Genomic DNA, 16,136 nt, shown 5'->3' on the forward strand with positions numbered 1-16,136 from the left:
TACAGTTCTGCTGTTTTATCAGATAGTTTTTTTTGATTGAAGCTACTAAGTGTGCGACCTTGTCTTATTTCTCCTGGAATTTCGGCCCAACTGGCAGGTGCATTTTTAGAGAAGGCTTTTTAGTAGTGGCAAATTGTAACAGGGACTATCTAAATGAGAGGGGTCTGTATTTCTAAAAAGCATAATTGCAATCCCAATTAAAGAACCTGGTTTTCATAGCTTGGCCGTGTCCAGTACTATAGTACTAAGGAGCTTTTACATCATCATCATCATCTTCTTTCGGCTGTTCCCATTAGGGGTCGCCACAGCAGATCATCTGTTTCCATTTTTTTCCTGTCCTCTGCATCTTGTTCTGTCAAACCAATCACCTGCATGTCCTCTCTCACCACATCCATAAACCTTATCTTAGGCCTTCCTCTTTTCCTGTTACCTGGTAGCTTCATCCTTAGCATCTTTTTCCCAATATACTCAGCATCCCTCCTCAGCACATGTCCAAACCAACGTAATCTTGCCTCCCTGGCTTTGTCTCCAAACCTTCCAACCTGGGCTGACCCTCTAATATACTTATTCCTAATCCTGTCCACCCTCATCACACCCAGTGCAAATCTTAAAATCTTTAACTCTGCCACATCCAGCTCAAACTCCTGCCTTTTTGTCAATGCCACTGTCTCCAACCCATATAACATAGCTTGTCTCAGTACCCTCTTGTAGTCCTTCCCTTTCACTCTTACTGGTACTTGTCTGTCACAAATCACTTCTGATACTCTTCTCCACCCACTCCATCCTGCCTGTACTCTCTTCTTCACCTCTCTTCCACACTCACCGTTACTCTGAATTATTGATCCCAAGTATTTAAACTCATCCACCTTCGCCACCTCTACTTGTTGCATCTTCACCATTCCTCTAGCCTCCCTCTCATTCACACACATATATTCTGTCTTAGTCCTGCTGACCTTCATTCCTCTTCTCTCTAGAGCATATCACCATCTCTCCAGGGTCTCCTCCACCTGTTCCCTACTCTCACTACAGATCACAATGTCATCTGCAAACATCATAGTCCACGGGACTCCTGTCTGATCTCGTGTTTCAACCTGTCCATCACCATTGCAAATAAGAAAGGGCTCAGAGCTGATCCTTGATGTAACCCCACCTCCACCTTAAACGCATCCGTCACTCCCACCGCAGACCTCACTGCTGTCACACTACCCTCGTACATATCCTGTACCACTCTTATATACTTCTCTGGCACTCCTGACTTTCTCATACAATACCACAGCTCCTCTCTAGGCACCCTGTCATATGCTTTTTCTAAGTCTACAAAAAAACACAATGCAACTCCTTCTGACATTCTCTGTACTTCTCCATCAACACTCTCAGAGCAAACATCGCATCTGTAGTGCTCTTTCCAGGCATGAAACCATACTGCTGATCACTAATCATCACGTCCCTTCGTAACCTAGCCTCCACTACTCTTTCCCATGACTTCATGCTGTGACTGATCAATTTAATCCCTCTGTAGTTACTACAGCTCTGCACATCACCCTTATTCTTAAAAATCGGTACCAAAACACTTTTTCTCCATTCCTCAGGCATCCTCTCACTTTCCAAGATTTCATTAAACAATCTGGTTAAAAACTCCACTGCCATTTCACCTAAACACCTACATGCTTCAACAAGTGCGTCATCTGGGCCAACAGCCTTTCCATTCTTCATTCTCTTCATAGCTATCCTTACTTCCTCCTTGCTAATCCATTGTACTTCATGATTTACTATCCCCACATCATCCAACCTTCTCTCCCTCTCATTCTCTTCATTCATCAACCCCTCAAAGTACTCTTTCCATCTCCTCAACACACTCTCCTCACTTGTGAGTATGTTTCCCTCATTATCCTTTATCACCTTTACCTGCTGCACATCTTTCCTAGCTCGGTCCCTCTGTCTAGCCAATTGGCACAGGTCCTTTTCTCCCTCCTTAGTGTCCAGCTTTTCATACAACTCTTCATATGCCTTATCCTTAGCCTTCGCCACCCCTGTCTTTGCCATGCACCTGATCTCCCTATACTCCTGTCTACTTTCTTCATCTCTCTGACAATCCCACTTCTTCTTTGCCAGCCTCTTTCTCTGTATACTCTCCTGTACTTCCTCATTCCACCAAGGAGCACTAAGGAGCTTTTACATAATGGTGTTAAACAGTAGCTCTTTTTTTTTTCTGCTGCAACAGTAAGACAGCTACCACACTTTATTGTAGTGCAGTGTGGTGTTCACTATTGTTAGGCATGTTGATGATTAGCAGTACAAGCAGATGAATTTGCACCTGTAAGGAACAGTCCATATTAGATCCTAGGGTAAGCACATTGACAACATGGAAGGTCTGGCTTCTGGAGGAAGGAGACTGGATATTTAATGGGTTGCTTTACATTATTTGAGTATTTTGTTAACTTGGGTCTCTACATTAAAGAGAATAAGACAGAGAGAGAGAGAGAGAAAGTGAGAGATAAGGATCTTGCACATTTCCTAAGTATCTCTGAGAGGGGATTGTAAGCAAAATGTTAAAAGAGGGATCAGTAATAAAAGGCGTGGGACATGCTTAATCTTTAGAGCTGTGTCAAATAGCATGCCTATAGTCTTGCTGATATTTAAAACAGATTTATTAACTCTTTAGTTCCACAGTACTTAAACATTAAAGTGCAGCTTCATAGAGATTTCATAAGTTGATTTTCCATACCTAGTGAAGAGTACATCATCTGCATATGTTATGCAGTCACGTGTTAGATGGTCCCAAGGGATATTGTTAATAAATAATGAGAATAGAAGTGCTCCAAGACTGGACACTTCTAGGACTCTGCAGGAATTGTTTCCATTTACTGAGGAATCATAACCTCTTTATATGGTGTAAGATCGATTGGATGGGGAGTTATGAAACCATCATACAACCTCTGGAGAGAAGCCATAGTTTGTAAGATTTATTAACTGGTTGTGCATGACTGTTTCAAAGGTATTGAACCAGTTATCAGACCTTGATCCATATAGTTATAAATGTTATCAGTGATTATATACTATAACTGAGACAGCAAACATGTTTAACAGTCATCGTATATTTAGAAAGATATTCTAGTGCATTCATACATTATTTTCTTAAGTGTTTTTGCTAGCAGGCAAATATTGGCAGTCTGAGGGAGATGCTGCCCTCAATGTTTGGGGAGAGGTATAACTAGTGTGCATTTAAAACTTAAAGGAAGAATTTTAATTGTAGGGATAAGTTAAATATAAATGTAAGAGGCTTACTGTGAATAGCACTGCCTACTCTGAGAATTTCTGGGTATAAAGAGTTGAAAAGGAATTGTAATTGTAATGGATCTTTTCTATCCATTCTTACACTATTTCTTGGTAACAGTTTTGAAGTAGAGGAGGTAGGGAAATGGGAGTAACAGTGGTTCATAGGTTCATAGGTGTTTACTAGGCTGACAATCACAAGGGCCTTTTTAAGCATAGCCATGCATCCCAAATCTCTGACAAGGTCTGAAACCCTTGATAAGTGTAAGCATGGGCCTGGGAGATGAGCCATTTACAGGTTACCTGTTTGCATCAGAGATATAAGTGCCAAACCAGGGATGAATTTCCGCTATTTCATCCAATTGTCCAAGTTGCTCTTGAATTGGATTAGGGAGAAACTCTGCTTCACATGGATGGGGAGCCTGTTGCATAGACGGGGTAGTCTCTGGGATATATACCTATCTCTCCAGCAGGTCCTATTTATATCACAGGCAAGGTTTAAGTCTTTAGAATGGGTAATTCTGGTACTGTTTGTTTTGTGGATATGCAGGAGGTCCATCAGAGTGGGGTCTGACAATTTCCTGTATGCCAGGTATAGATCTCCCCTTCAAAAGCCTGTAGGAGAAGAATACAGGGATAGGGCCTTGAGTGGGAGCTAAACAGAAAAGACAGAATGCCCTACGCAATGCACCAGAAGAGAAATGGTACCACTATTTGACTTTGAGCTATTATGAACAGAAACATGTCTAAGTATTCTTATTAAAGGAAAACTCCACCCTGGAACTAGAAAAAAAATTTTTTTTCACTCTATTTTTGTTTCTTGACCTATTTTAACACCTCAAAATCACTCTAAGTGCTTTATTTGTAATTTTAGCCTGTTTTCCACAACATGGCTACCAATGGGGCTTGATGTATCCATGTGATCTTGTACTCCCTCAAACCTTTCTCTTTCCCATAATGCCAGACATAAGGAAGTAACTTTGAATTCCCATGCCACTGACATATAAAGGGATTTGGGAGGGTCACTGTTATTTTCTTTACCTTCTGTAAAAGAACTGCTTCTTTTCTGTCTCTAATCACCCTCATTTATGTTTGGCTCAGACCTTGTTTTACACTATACTTAGACGTTATCCAGCCATAGCCAGAAAAGAAAATAACTGCAAGTCATTGTTCAGGGTTTTCTTTTGTAGTCTGAGGAATTGATTCTGCAAGGGTCTCTCAGTGCAGTGAGTTTTAACACCTCTGCAGTAGTGTGGGGTTAGGGGACTCAGTTCCTCTTGTGGTGTTAAAATAGGACCAGGAAACAAAGATAGAGTGAAAAAAGCATTTTTTTTAGTTCTAGGGTGGAGTTCTCTTTTTAAATATGACTTATAAGAATAATTATGGTTGAGAGGTGATTTGCTTATGGCACATTTGCTTAGTATGGAAGCAAGAAAATTGTGTATTAGAATCACTGAAACTGAAGTATGTAGTGATTAAAATGTGCCCCCATTCATTGTTTTTCATAGTTTAACTAAGATTTGATATGTTGCTATGCCTGACAACTGTAGGATAAGAATAAGGCCCAAGCTACATGCTCTAGGGACTTAAACCTTGTCACCACAATAAACAGAACATGCCGGAGGGATAGATTCCTGTCCCAGAGACTTCCCATACTCTGGGATAAACTACCTATCTATATCAAACAAAGCTCCTCATTAGTACTCTTCAAGAAAAATCTTGATGATTGGATGGGAAATAGGAAATTCACCCCGGGATCACTTCTGTGGCTCTGTTCGACAGTGGCACAGAAAAATAATTTTCTTGGGTGGCAAAAGCCAGGGTACCTTTTTGGCTGGGCTTGTATAGGCCCTAAGGTTGATATCCTAGTACCTACCTATGAACCTATGAATCTAAGATTATCAAGCTTTTAATGTACAAAAATAGTCTAGTTAATGTGACAAGAGAAAGGGAACTGCAAAATAGAATGCTCTCATGTTGCTTTAAGAAGGTGCTATGGATATAACCCTGAAGCTTAGTAATGCAAGAGACAGGGTCCTGTGCTTTGAACTTTATTGTTTGCTTCAAAATTAATGCAGCCCTGTGTCATAAAAGTGTATTTTTATTCCAGTATTCAGCAAGTTGTGAAAAATACTATATAACCACTGAGTTCAGCTGTTGCAATGCTTGACTAATAACTAACTATTGTTTAACATTTTTATAACCAAGTATATAATTACACAACACTAAATACCAGAAGCTGATGTTGTGATAATTGTTGTACCCCATCTACTCAGAGAGGGTAGCAAGGGAAACTGTCACAACTTGGACTGAAAGCCACAGTAAGTCAGTAAGTGACAGCTTAAGTTAAGCTGTGTATGTATGTATGTATATATATATATATATATATATATATATATATATATATATATATATATATATATATATATATATATAGGTTCATAGGTTGGTACTAGGCTATCGGCCCTAGGGCCTATGCAAGCCTAGCCATAACAATTCCCTGGATATTTCTTCCCACGATATTTACTTCTCCAGGCCCCTGTCTAGCAGGGCGACTGACATGATCCCCGGGGTGAATTTCCTATCTCCCATCCAGTCATCAAGGTTCCATTTGAAGAGGGCCAAAGAGGTGCTCTGCTTGATATGTATGGGCAGTCTATTCCAGAGTATGGGGAGTCTCTGGGTCAGGAAACTATCCCTCCAGCATGATTTGTTCATTGTGATGACAAGGTTTAGATCCCTGGAGCATGTGGCTCTGAGGTATTGGGATTTCTTTAAGTGGAGCATGTCCAACAGCTCAGGGTTTGACATGGCCTTGTATGTTAAGTAGAGATCGCCTCTGAGTAGACGATATGCCACAGAGTATAGCTGGAGTTTTTTTAGACGGTCAGTATATGGCATCTGCTTTAGGCCTGTGATTCTTTTAGTGAGGTATTTCTGTGGCCTTTCAAGCTGTTGCAGATGTCTTGTGAGGTACATACCAAATGGGGCATTATACTCTATAATGGGTCTAATGAGGGATGAGTACAGTGGGACAATGACCTCCTTTTTTCTGGATGAAACACCCTTAGTGATGAGGTGTGCCACATAGAAGGATTTCCTGACTGTTGTGGCAATGTGGTTATCGAAAGTGAGACCACTGTCCACCTGTGTCCCTAAGTCTCTCATCACACTTTCGATGTTTAGTGTCCTGCCACCTATGTGGTAATTCATGGGTACATGTTTTTCCAAAGGGGATAACTATACATTTCTTGGCATTAAGCTTAAGTCCATGGCTCTGGCACCAGGCATCTGTTTCTGTAAGGCCCTTTTGTAGAATATCCACATCATTTGGGGATTCAATAATGGCTCCCGGTTTGCAGTCATCTGCAAACTTTGTTAGCCAGAGTCCCTTAGTGTTGGCCTGTACTTCAGAGAAGTAGATACCAAACAAGAGTGGTCCCAGGACTGAACCCTGAGGTACTCCACTTGTCACTTGTCTGGAGCTGGATTTGGAGTTGGCTACTTTTACTGTCTGGGTTCTGTCAGTAAGCCAGTTAGCAACCCATCGAGTGATGTAGGGATTTATACCCAGCTTAGTAAGTTTATCTATGATTCCAGAGTGGGGGATGGTGTCAAAGGCCTTGGCGAGGTCCAGATAGTCTGTGTTGACTGCCTTACCCTCATCCACAGCTCTGGAGACTGATTCAAAGAAGTCAATCAGATTCAGGAGACAAGATCGGCCCTTCACAAACCCAAACTGGGTGGGTTCAATTGTTTGAAGGTTGCCAATGTCTTTGTTTATAAGTTCCATGATAATGCGTTCCATGCCCTTGCAAATCAGGCTTGTCAGACTGATGGGACGGTAGTTCCCGGGATCCAAGGTGGATCCTCCCTTGTGGAGCAGGATAACTGTAGCTGTGCGCCACTCAGTGGGCACGAAGCCTGAGGTGAGGCTATGATTAAACATCACACTTAGGTGAGGTGCCACTTCATTTTGTAGTTCATGTAGTACACAGCCTGGGATGTCATCTGGTCCCATGGATGCTGTATTCTTAGCTTTGGAGAGTGCGGTTTCTACCTGTGTGGCTGTGATTATCGGAATTTGGCAGTCTTTTGGTATTGAGATGGGCCCTTTAGGGGGTGAGAGTGGGGTGAAGTTGGCATATGTATATGTGTGCCTGAGTGTGTGTGTGTGTGTGTGTGTGTGTGTGTGTGTGTGTGTGTGTGTGTGTGTGTGTGTGTGTGTGTGCGCGTGTGTAGATATTTACATATATAGAATTGCTGTTGGTCAGAAAAGATTAGTGCTACATTACATCAAAGTTTTTACATCAATGTATGCAGTTTGTCAGTAGTAAGTGACAGTGCTATTAAGTTAAGCTGTGTTTGTATATGTGTGTGTGTGTGTTTGTGTGTAGCTGGGCAAAAAAGCTTAGTGCTACATTACATCAAAGTTTTTATGTCAGTGTAGCAGTTTGTCAACCTTCCCCACGTGGATTAGTGATTGCAGTGTGTAAGAGAGTTTATCAGAGACATTCACTTATACAGCTACTGGCTTGCTGCATGGCATATGTTCTGTGTGATTCTACACAATGGGATGGGGAGTTTTCCTTTTTCTCCACTGCTGTACATTCTTGGAGTTGATATATTTAAATTACGAGGGGCTATGGGGCATGTCTAACCCTCTGCAAATGCACTGTTTTTTTTTATATGTAGCAAATATGGAGTAGTTGCTGTATTGACTAGCTGATGTAGTGTGAATCAACTATTCTGTATGGACACAATCTGTCTCTGTCTTTATATATATATATATATATATATATATATATATATATATATATATATAGATATATATATATATATATATATAAAATATAGAGAAAGAGAGATAGAGGCAAAGAGAGATGTATATAGTCCACATGTATGCACAATGTTTGGTGCTAAGTTGCTAGACATATATATCTGTGTGTGTGTGTGTGTGTGTGTGTGTGTGTGTGTGTGTGTGTGTGTGTGTGTGTGTGTGTGTGTGTGTGTGTGTGTGTGTGTCTGTGTGTGTTTCTGTGTATGATCAGGTTGAGGCTCTCTAATTATGTACAAAAATAACATAAACTTCAATGTCTTTGCCTAGGGAAATTCCTTCTCAGAATCCAGTCCTAAGTGGATTCTCCTAAAATTTCCAGCTCATAAAGGCAACCACCACTGATTACTGCAGCCTATCTACCACCCTACTCTACCCTAAATAAATTAAAATCACTCATTACTAACACCCTGAATAACTGTCTCAAAAATAATAACAATTATTCTTTGTGACTTCAATTTTAAATATCTAGGACGTCTTTCATCTGATATAGGTACTTTCTTAGCAGATTTAAGTCTTCCTCAACTTATAAAAGAACCATCAAGACCTAACTTCAGGTCCTCCAAACAACCTGCACTTGACCTGACTATTAGAAACATAAAAAACTCCATCTCCAACATAAACATTTTACCATCCATGTAAATCAGAGTTCCTCCATAACCCAATTCAAGTGCAGCCTGGAGAATAGGATACGGAACAGGAAATTCAATCCTGATTTGGCACCTGTGTCTCTAATGGACACAATCACCTTGTAAATGTTTCATCTCCCTGGCCCCTACTTACACTTATCAAGGGTATCAGAACTTGTCAGAGATTTGGGATGCATGGCTAGGCTTAAAAAGGCCCTTGTGGTTGTTAGGCTAGTAAACACGTATGAACCTATCCATCCTTACAATTGTCAATCATCCTATAAAACTACCACCAACATTAAAATTCTTTAGAAACCAGAATAACACTAATATTGACAAACTTGGAACCTTTTTTACAGTCCACAACTGGAACCATATACTTTGCTTACATGACCCCTAATATAGAAGCAGTAATACTAACCAACTTTGTACTGCACCTGTAAGACAAATTCTTCCCATATCCACAGGCTTTATAAATCCACCAAAACTGAATGGCCGTTCACTGAACTGAAACATCTTTCAACTCTAAGGGATGAAGCATGGCAAAAATGGAAACAGACCCCCACAACTGACAGCTTCATCTCCTTTATAGTCTTAAATAACCTAGCACAGAAGTCCATTAAATGGCACAAAAGAAATCTCCAAACAAAGAAGCCAAATACGCTCTTACATTACCCCAACACTTATGGAAAGAGTTTAACCTACTGACGGGGAGAAAACCTTTTCATGATATCCTCTTTACAAACACCATTCAGTGTGGTACAACAGAACTTTCTACAGAAGATATCCTTAAATAATTTAGCAACCTCTCACCAATAAACTCCACACCTCCCACAGATCATCACCTCCCACTGCCATTCCTCTCCCTTTTGCACTTCAAGAAGTCTCTGTTGTACTTGAAAATGTTTCCATTGATACCTGTCTTGGAAATGACAACATAAACCTCTGATTAACATATCACTGCAGACAGCATCTCTGTCTTCCATTCATCCACATATGTAATCTATGTTTCATACAAAACATCATGTCACATATTTGGAAAACTGCTCTATTTAAACCCCTCCCAAAACAAACCTACCCAAAAGATACCTCTCACTTCCATTCATTATCCATCCTCCCAATTCTGGGCAAACTTCTTGAAAAGAAAGCCTGCACTCAACTCTCTCCATATATCAAGCAGTACCACCTGCTCTCCTCCAAACAGCATGGATTCTGGCCTGGATGAAGTACTATGACAGGACACTAGTCCCTAACTGATGGCATCCTATTAAACTCTGAAACTGTACTTCTTACAGGTGCCTTATTTTTAGGCCTGACAAAGACATTTGACCTCATTGACCACTATCTTCCCCCAGAACAAACTAACTGAAATTGGTATCACTCCAAACACCACTCCCTTGTTTAAAATCTTCCTCTCGGAAAGACATTTTAGTGTTAAAATAGGATCATCCTGATCAGAATCTGTACTATTACCAAAGGTGTACCACAAGGATCTATTCTTTCCCCCTCCTCTTCTCCATATTCATTAACAAACTTTCTTGTGACCTCTCCCATTGTCATCCTACCATCTATGTTGATGATGTGGTCATTTACTGACCAGGTCACTCTCACACCAGCATTCAGTGCCAACTCTAGTCAGACTTACATGAGCTGCACCAATGGATCTTAAACCCTAAACTACTTCTCATCCCCATCAACACCAAAACTATGCTTTTTGGAACACCATAGAAAATTCAACAAATACTTGACTTGTTAACTATCTTTGACCTACACAACCATTTCATAAAGCCAACCTCCACCTTCAAATACCTAGGACCATGGCTTGATCAGTCATTAATCTTCCATTCCACATAACCAAAGTGTGAGCCAAAATAAACTCTCTCCTCCTCTGGACCAGAATGACCACCCCTTTTCTGCCCCAATCAGCCAGAGCAGACATTGGCAAAGGGGTTGTCCTTTCTCAACTTGAATATGGGCTTCCAATTTTGTTTTCTGCCACCAAGATAAAACATTGCCATACTCCAGACTATTTCTAACAACATCTGCCAATTCATTACAAACTCATCTCTCTGTGAGTGTCACTGTGTTTCCCTCAAAAAAGCCAAATAGCTACCCATAAAACAAAGATCTAACCTCCTTTCAAGATCCCATCTCTACAAACTACTCCAGCTCCACATATTTACTCCCTTTGCAGCTAGACGTCATGAAAAAAACTCCTCATACAACCTAAGACACTACTCACTAGCCACACAAACTCATATTACCCCTAGAACCAAATCCATAGCAATTCACATGCTTTTCCTCTGAGGTGGCTACTCTTTGGCATTTTACATAGAAGAAATCAGCATTTATTCCAGATTCAGAATGCAACTCAAAAAAGCTCTTCTTCATCCAATCTAAATGCCCCAGCTTCAGCACAAGACAGGATCACCTAACCTGTCTCCTTTCCAAGTCTTCTCCTCTCCTAAGATTTACTGAAGATTGACCCTCTGTAGAAACTATTGTGTGTGTATATATATATATATATATATATATATATATATATATATATATATATATATATTGTACATTACACTCTGTTTGATTGTACATCACACTGTGCTAAACTAACATAGAACCGAAACTGAAAACAATGAGACAACAACATCAAAACTTCCCAACAACAAATGTTCACAAACTCAAATGTCAAGACACTGAAAAACCAGCTACGGCTGTTACTCTTTTTTTTTTTTTTTTGAGACCTTATAGCTGTTGAATGGAGATTGCAGTACAATAAGGATTGGGAAATTCACCATTTTTCCCACTGTGGTTTGATCTCAGAGTTTGTATATATAATTTGCAGGAGGGTTGGGGTGCGGTGGGGCAAAAAAAGTTATTCTGAAGGTAAGACGAAGTTCATGTTCACTGTTTTATTGAACCGATTGTTAGCCAAAGCTTGTTCCATGTTGTATACGGTGACATAAATGATAGTATAGTTTAAAGGGACAGATGTCTATTTGTCCCAAGTGATTATTTATAGATGTAAAACAGTAATGTTTCGCATGTGTGTGTTTCGGTGTCTTGAGGTTCAAGTTTGTGAACATTCATTGTTGTGACATTTCATTGTTGTCATCTCATTGTTTTCAGTTTTGGTTATATATATCTATATCAATATCTATCTATATATCTATACATATATATATATATATATATATATATATATATATATATAGATATAGATATGTACATATATATATATATATATATATATATATATATATATATATATATATATATATATATATGTGTGTATATATATATATATATATATATATATATATATATATATATATATATATATTTTTTTTTCCCTGTGTAATTTATCTCAAGTGCTCTGTTATTGCTTACATTCTGTAGTTTTTGTTTGCGAAATGTTTTGTATTTCTGTGGGCTGAGCCTGAAATTAGTAGGTATTGATCAGTGCACTATCCTGGTAAGCAAATATAAATAACTGTGTGTTATGTGTGCGTGTGTGTGTGTGTGTGTGTGTGTGTGTGTGTGTGTGTGTGTGTGTGTGTGTGTGTGTGTGTGTGTGTATGTATATGTATATATGTATAAATAAAGCTAGAGATAATGGCAAACTAGTCTCTTCCTTATTTCTAGACTTGTCTAAAGCCTTCAATACAGTTTATCACAGCAAACATCTACTTCAAATGTCCTCACTAGGTCTCTTTTAGCCTACCCTTCTGTAGTTCAAAAGCTACCTGTCTAATAGGTATCAGTCAGTAAAATGGCACTCCACACTCTTTCCTTACCTCCCAGTCACTACTGGTGTACTACAAGGCTCTGTCTTTAGTCACCTCCTCTTTAATATTTTCATCAACACCCTCTATACTTCCACACAACAGGCCACCTTAATACAATACATAGATGATTCCACTCTCATTGGCACATCTGAGAACATGATACACCTCCAAACAAATATTTATTATTAACAGCCACTGAAACATGGCTTCTTAACTCACAACTCATGCTGAACCTAAAAAAGACTAAACTACTACTTTTTCCCCCCAAGTCCCTCTCTCATGAAAAACAAAATGTAAAGTCCTCTCTCTTGATCTTATTGAAATCACTTCTCATAGCAAACTATTAGCGGTGATAGTGGATGATAATCTTACATTCAACATGTATATACAAAACTGCCCAAGGAAAAACTCATCAAAAAGTAGGGATGCTGTACCGAGCCAATAACTTTCTCACAGGTGCAACTAAAACTACACTTGCCACTACTTACCTACTTCCCCCTCCTCTTTATGGTAATTCCATCCTTACTAACCTCCAGGCTTCACAGAAATTAAAACTTAAAACAATATTATAACAAAGTTGCTAAATTTGCAGCAAATGCCCCTTTCAGAACCCAGCACTGTATAGCACTGAAAAGCCTTAACTGGTTACAACTGCCACATCAACACACCTTCAAAATATACACACCTTCTTACCACCTATAAAATTACCCAGCATTCATCTGCCTGTGCAGCACTAGAAACATTCTACACGGCTATGCTCCCAGTTGGTCATTGCAATCCAGTGACCAAAAACTCCGTCTGTCACAAACCTAGCAGATCTTATGTGCACTGTCTGTAGATTGCTAAGTCCTGGAACTCCTTACCTGTATCCATCAGGTCAGTACCCACCCTTCCATCTTTCAAAACCACTCTGAATGACTTTCTAGCCAAAATCTGGCTATGTTCTTGCACAAAACCAGGATAAACTATATCCCTAAATGTGAACAAGCACCTTTTCATTTATTATACCTCCTTACTATCTCTTCTTCACTTACTTCCTTACTGCTGTCTTTCTTCCCTGACTTTCTCTCTAATATACCATAAGCCTGTTTTTCTCTCACTTCATATTGCAATTCTTGTTTGTATTAGACTACCTTTAATTTCTGTACAAACTGTCTAAAATTTCTCTAAATATTAAATGATTGTCATATACCTTGCATCAATTCTTAACCAATGTTTTTATATTATTCCTAATTTGTTATAATTATTTAAAATGCAGATGTTTTTGTTTCATTTTTGAAGATTTATTTTATTTTATTTTACATTTGTTTACCGGGAAAGTCTGACTGGGCTAGTAGCCCTTTTTCAGCAGAGGCCCGGGCAGAAAAGTTCCACATACATAAAAATAATACATAAGGACAAAAAGTGAAAAATACACAATTGCATGCAATTTGGGAGTAAATTACATATTATACAATGCCTACCCTAAAAACGTGCACGCTGATTGGCCAGCCCAACCAGCGTGCCCGTTGTAAATCCTTCAATATACTAACGGAAAGGTCCGGACTTTTCCGTTAGTATAAACACTGTCTCGCTATGTTAAAGAGTTTAACATAGCGACACAGATTTAGTGCAACGGAGATCTCCGTTGCTTTTTAAAGCTGTCTCGCTATGTTAAACCCATTTAACATAGCGAGATTAAAAACGGAGAACTTGCGTTCTCCGTTGCTTTTGCCCACAGTTTGATGTATGGGCATGGCATGATACATCAGAACTGCCGCGAACACCAGACAGGTGCGGAAGGGCAGCAAAGAGGCATAATGCCATTATTTAAGAAAAGTAATTATTTCTTTTCTTAAATAATGGCATTAATATAATACAATAACCACTTCTGGGTGTGGGTAATGCTGGACCTTACACGGTTGTCTTTGTTTGGTCCTCGGGCTTCGCCTTAGGGACCACGCCCCAACCGGGTAAAGGGTTATTGCTATAGTACTGTAAAGTTCTAGGTTAAATGGCCTTACAAAAGATGCAGGAGAGATCAGTTAGTTAATAGGTAACTAAAACAGTCTTAACAGTGTATACAATAAATGTATCCCCAGAAGTCATGATTGTAATACAAAGTTTGAAATGTACAGTTTTACAGTCAATCAGCAAGCTGAAATATGATTAGTGTCCCTTGGAGTGTACCACTGTAAAGGATGCTACAAGATTTTAGATTTAGAGATTGCTAATGCTCTGTGTGTTATTAGGTTGAGATTAGTAGAACACTGTGGAAATCTGAGGAGGTAAAAAACAGGAGAACATGAACGGTTTTGGTGGAGGGATAGAGGTTGGGTGGGTGGAGGTAGAGAGAAAAGTAGAGGTGCAGAAAGAATGTGAGTTGTTGGAGGATGGAGGAGCATAGATATTAATAATGAAGCAGTGACGCAGCCTGGGGATGAGCAGGAGCATAGCCGGTTATTTTTTAAATGAATGTTGAGCAGGTTCTTGAATGTAGCAGGGCAGCTGGTGTTGGTAATGTGTGTAGGAATGGAATTCCATGACTTGGAGATTACATACTAATAAAGAGAGTCTCTGAAGCTGTTATTGAATGTAGGAACTTTTAGCTGGAATTTATCTGATGATCTTAGGGTTCTGTTATTGGAGTGGGTTTATACCAGTTTTTGTAAGGCTTGGCAATTTTCAGGTTGTAAATGACAGAGTGAGTTGTTGTGAGTTGGTTGTATGACAAAAGGTTGGGTAGTTCTAGCCATTTTAGCTGGTGAAGTGCAGTACAGTGATGGGTTCTGTGAGGAAGGTTTGCAGTGAATTTGACAGTTCTGTGATAACACACCTTAAGTTTGTTTAGGTCATCAGGTTGATGAATAAAGGGGAGGTGTACAGCAATGTAGACAGTAGGTGGGTCTCAGAAATTGTTTGTCTGGAGGTGTTGGTGAGGTAGGCCTTACTGTATAGAGCAAATCTAATTGTATGTTTTTTAACAGTACGTGAGACGTGTTTGTCAAAGCTAGACTACTGTTTATGGTGATCCCTAGTAGCTTGGTATGTGAGATGGGTTTGATCAATGTGTTGTTACAGGATGTGATCTTGAAGGAATGGTTGTCATTACTGGATTTGTTACAGCTGCTGTGGAAAAGCATTACTTTGGTTTTTTTGGGGATTAGATTGCAAAATTATTGTTCTTAAAATGTTGGTAATACTTTGGAGCTTTTCACCCCAGGCGTCTGCTGAAAATGGGCTTCTACCCAGTTGGACTTTCCCGGTAATTGAATGTCAATAAACAAATATATAGCTATATCTATATATCTACATATGTATACATATATAAGTACTGGCTCCTGGGTGTTTTGTCCTGAGTTATAAGATTTTGTTTATTTTATACAGTCTTTTTGAAGTTTTTTTGACTCTATATATATATATAGGTATATATATATATATATATATATATATATATATATATATATACACACACACACATCATATGCATATAAATGCATATTAGTGTAACCAATATGTATATCTGTGTATGCATATATATGTGTGTGTGTGTATATATATATATATATATATATATATATATATATATATATATATATATATATATATATATATAGATATGTGTATATGGGT

The sequence above is a fragment of the Protopterus annectens genome, chromosome 10.part0 (assembly GCF_019279795.1).
Source record: "Protopterus annectens isolate FY-2018-M chromosome 10.part0, PAN1.0, whole genome shotgun sequence".
Taxonomy (NCBI): Eukaryota; Metazoa; Chordata; order Ceratodontiformes; family Protopteridae; genus Protopterus; species Protopterus annectens.